Below are 5,314 nucleotides of genomic sequence, written 5' to 3'. Positions count from 1 at the left end.
TAATCAAATTACTCGTATATCGTGTGCATATTTTCACCGGTTTGTAGCAAAGCTTAGAAACCTCTTTTGTCCTGACCAGCACCAGCAAAGGAAGTAATGCACAGGCACAAGCAGAGGAGAAGGGAAAGAATTGTACAAGAAACGGCCACTAGCAAGGACCTCGAAAGCAATTCAGTATGCCTTCGGTGGTTTATTCCAGAACAAGTCTGAGGAACGTAAGGGGAAATAAAACAGCTTCAGTAGGCTATTGGACCACATAGAGTTAACAATTTCAGTTAAATAGTATCTGGTGAGTACTTAAATGAAGTGCTCGTTCCAGGATTTCAGCAACAATAAACCTGTGATTCAGACAAATCCTCCTGCTGGAGCAACCAGAAAAGCTAGACAAACACCAAACAGGATAAAGAAAATGAATAACACGCCTCAACATACAGTAATAAAACTGCTGAAAAATCAAAGAGAAAAATCTAAGCAAAGAAAAAAGACAAGTTACTTTAAAAAAAAAAAAAAGCAGTAATAAGACTTAAAGACGACTTTTCAATGGTGAAAATGAGAAGGCAGTGAAAAGGTGCCTTCAGGGGGCCGAGAGAATAATTTCCAACCTCAGATTTTGAGCTTGGCAAAAAAAGTCCTTTAAGAATGAAAGACATTTTCATACGAATAAGAATGGAAAATAATGCATCACGACAGACCCACACCAAGGGAAATCCTAAAGGGTGGTGTCAGGTGGAACTCAAGAGCACTAAGAAGAGGAGGCAGGAGGGCAAAGCTGTGACTGTGTGAAACAGAACATCCTGAGGTTCTTAAAACACATGCCTGCAAGTCAGGAGTGCTCAGTTCTGTAAGTCCTGGTCCTGTCTAGGACCAAGTAAAACTAATCCATATTAGACACTGGTAAGTAAAGTTTTCTCTACAGTAAACGCTTGAAGAGCAAAGGGTCTTTTAAATAAGCTGAGGGGGAAAACTAGAACATTTAAAAAATAAAAGGCAAGAAAAAAAAATAGAATAGGCTGGGGAGATGAAAAGCAAATAATAGGATAATGGACTTACACTGAAATAGAGCAGTATTTATATTAAATGTAAATACCCAATTAAAGCAAAGATTGTCAGACTGATTTCTTTTTTGAATTTTATTGGGTTATAGTTGATTTACAATGTTGTGTTAGTTTCAGGTGTACAGCAGAGTGATTCAGTTATACATGTACTATAGTCATTCTTTTTCAGATTCTTTTCTCAAAGGTTATTAGAATATTGAATAGAGTTCCCTGTGCTATACAGTAGGTCCTTGTTGGTTATCCATCTTATATATAGTGGTGTGTGTATGTTAATCCCGAGCTCCTGATTTATCCCTTCCCTGCCCCACATTTCCCCTTTGGTAACCACAAGTTTGTTTTCAATATCTGTCAGACTGATTTTTTTTTAATCTTAAATGTGGTAAATATATAAGGATACAGAAAGTTTTAAAAAATGGAAAAGTATACCATGCAAGCACTAATCAAAAAGTAGTTGACATTCCATTGGATTGGAAGAATCAATATTGTCAAAATGACTATACTACCCAAGCCAACCTACAGATTCAGTGCAACCCCTATCAAATTACCAATGGCATTTTTCACAGAACTGGAGCAAAAAAAAATTTTTAACTTGCATGGAAACGCAAAAGACTCCGAATAGCCAAAGCAATCTTGAGAAAGAAAAACAGCTGGAGGAACCAGGATCCCTGACTTCAGACTATACTACAAAGCCACAGTAATCAAAAAAGTATGGTTGTGACACAAAAACAGAAATACAGATCAGTGGAACAGGATAGAAAACCCAGAAATAAACCCACCCACCTATGGTCAATAATCTATGACAAAGGAGGCAAGAATATATAATGGAGAAAAGACAGTCTTTTCAATAAGTGGTACTGGGAAAACTGGACAGCTACATGTAAAAGAATGAAATTAGAACATTCTCTGAAACCACACACAAAAATAAGCTTAAAATGATTAAAGACCTAAATGTAAGACCAGATACTATAAGACTCCTAGAGGAAAACATAGGCAGAACACTGACATAAATCGCAGCAATATCCTTTTGGATCTGTCTCCTAGAGTAATGGAAATAAAAACAAAAATAAATGGGGCCTAATTAAACTTAAAACCTTTTGCACAGCAAAGGAAACCATAAAACAAAAAACCTACAGAATGGGAGAAAATATTTGCAATGATGCAACCGACAAGGGATTAATCTCCAAAATATACAAATGGTTCATACAGCTCAATATCAAAAAAACAAAAAATAAGCAGAAGATCTAAATAGACATTTCTCCAAAGAAGACATACAGATGGCCAAAGGCCATGTGAAAAGATGCTCAACGTCGCTATTAGAAAATGCAAATCAGAACTACAGTGATTTGTATCTATGACCTCACACTGATCAGAATGGCCATCATCACAAAGTCTACAAATAAATGCTGAAGAGGGTGTGGAGCAAAGGGAACCCTCCTACACTACTGGTGGGAATGTAAATTGGTGCAGGCTCTAGGGAGAACAATATGGAGATCCTTTTAAAGACTAAACACAGAGCTACCATATGGTCCAGCAATCCCACTCCTGGGCATATACCTGGAGAAAACCATAATTGGAAAAGATACATGCACCCCAATGTTCATTGCAGCACTATTTACAATAACCAAGACATGGAAGCAACCTAAATGTCCATCAACAGATGAATGGGTAAAGAAGATATGGTATATCTATACAATGGAATACCACTCAGCCATAAAAAAGAATGAAATAATGCCATGTGCAGCAACATGAATGGACCTAGAGATTATCATACTAAGTAAAGTAAGAGAAAGACAAATACATCGCTGATATGTGCAATCTAAAAAAAAAAGTGCAAATGAACTTACATACAAAACAGAAATAGACCCATAGACATAGAAAACAAATTTATGGTTACTAAAGGGGAAACGGGGAGGGATAAATTCGGAGTTTAGAATTAACATATACACACTACTATATATAAAATAACCAACAAGGACCTACCATACAGCACAGGGAAATAGACTCAATATTTTGTAATAATTTATAAGGGAAAAGAATCTGAAAAAGATATATATGTATGTATAACTGAATCACTTTGCTGTACACTTGAAACTAATACAACATTGTAAATCAACTATACTTCAATTTAAAAAAAAGTACTTGCTATTCTGTTTATGTCCCTAGCCTTCATGCTATCATTATCATATATTTTCTTTCCTTTTACATACATTATAAGCCCAACATATTTTGTTTTAAACAGTCACTTGTCTTAGCTCAGGCAGCCATAACAAAATACCACAGATTGAGTGGCTTAAACAACAGAAATTTATTTCTCATAGTTCTAGAGGCTGGGAAGTCCAAGATCAAGGTGCCAGCAAGGCCTCATTTTGAGACCTCGTGGCTTGTAGGTGGCCACCATCTCACACACAGTTCACATGACCTCTTCCTTATGGATGAGCAGGGAGAGAGAGCAAGATCCCTGGGGTCTCTTCTGATAAGGGCACTAATCTCTTGAGGGCCCCACCTTCATGGCCGCATCTAATCTTATTTGCCTTCCCAACGCCCCATCTTCAAATACCATCACACTGGGGGTTAGGGCTTCAACACAGGAATTTTGAGGGACACAAGCCTTCTGTTCATAGCATTGGTGTTCCTATTCCTTCCTGTAGATCCACGTTCCCATTTGGTTTCATTCTAATGATGCTAAGACTTCCCTTAGCATTTAGGATAGTACAGCTCTGCTGGGGACAAAGGTTCTTAGCTTTTGTTCATCTAATAAATGTATTTAACTTTTTTTTAGAAAATGGTTTATATGCATTGATTCATTTTTCTTTTTTCTGCTCTCATCTCTGGAGAATATTTTCACAGGATACAGTGGAAATTACATATACATATTCTGCCCCCTCCCCCCACCCCAGCACATTAAAAATCTAGTTCCATTGATTTCTGGTCTCCATTGTTTTATTTTCCCTCATGTGTACTGTCTTGTTTTTCCTCTGGCTGCTTTTAAGATTAGTATTTATCCTCTCATTCTCTTCGCTTTCCTGAGTTTATCAGCCACTGCAGTAACCATTCTCCAGCAATCTCGAGGACTGGCAGCTTAGCTTCCTGCCTTGAGATCTGTATCTCTGCCCGAGGCCTTCCTCCAGCACAAGGTGGCTGCCTCGGCCATGACCCACAGGTGTGGGGAAGCTAACACCCCAGAGCCCACCCTCAGTGGAGCCACAGGGAACTGGGGGTCAGCGTCACAGTTCTCCGACCAGCGTTCTACAGTTTCCCAGGCCTCCCTCGTGTGATTGAGCCAGTTTCTCATTAACAGTAGCCCGCTGTTAACCCACCCCTTTAAGGCTGCCCCCTTCTCTGCCTCACTTTCCTCACTTCTTCACCTGTGCTGCTTTGGATCACCTCCTAAATAAACTACTTGCACCAAGGTCCTTAAATCATGGTCTGCTTTGCTGGGGGACTTAAAGGCGAATCGGTACTTTTTCCTAAAAGTAGCCCAGGAAGCAACCCCTCAAGATGGGATCCTGGAATCGGTTCACATGCCAATCAGTTAGCAATGGGCACCTCAGTGCTGCTGGAACGTCCTGGGAGCTCAAAGGGCCCTGAATGCAAAGCCAAGAAGATCTGGACTAAAATGAAGTTCCCAATCCGGACGCTGAGATCTGGGATGGGGTCTTGAAGATACTGAATCCCCAGATTCCCTGGAATCCCGTCAGCCAGCAGATTTCATTCTCGCCCACTTGACAAAGGAGAGTAGCTCTGATTGCCTGGGGACCAGCCAAGACCTGGAGCCTCACGGGATGATATTTTCCCTCTTCAAGACCCACACTCACTCCCTGCATTCCCTCCAGGTCAATGACTAGGGTGAATTTCAGCCTCGCGCACGTGGGGAGGACACTGCGTACTCACCAAGGAGCTGCAGGACCTGTGGGCAGGAACCAGGGCGTTTGGGGCCAGGAGGGAGAACAGAGGCTGGAGAGGGGAGCTCATTGGTGGCAAGCACTCTGTGTGGCTCAGACGAGGGCCCCTGGAAACAGTCCTGTGTGGTGACGGACGGCTCATCGGAGCTTGGACTCAGGGGACTGAGGACGAGACCTGCAGCATGAGGATGACAGGGGCTCATGAGACAGGCTGTGTGAGGCCAGAGAGCCCCCCAGCCGACCACATTTCCCAGGAGAGACCAGGGGCGCCCTCTGGCTAAAGCCGAGGTGTGTTGTGGGCACTGAGTCAGTGAGAAGCCTGGTGGCAGCTGCCCCTAGGCCAGGTTAACAGTGAGA

The sequence above is a fragment of the Mesoplodon bidens genome, assembly GCF_964165515.1.
Source record: "Mesoplodon bidens genome assembly, chromosome: 6".
Taxonomy (NCBI): Eukaryota; Metazoa; Chordata; class Mammalia; order Artiodactyla; family Ziphiidae; genus Mesoplodon; species Mesoplodon bidens.
The sequence above is the reverse complement of the archived record's forward strand: the minus strand, read 5'-3'. Positions refer to the sequence as shown.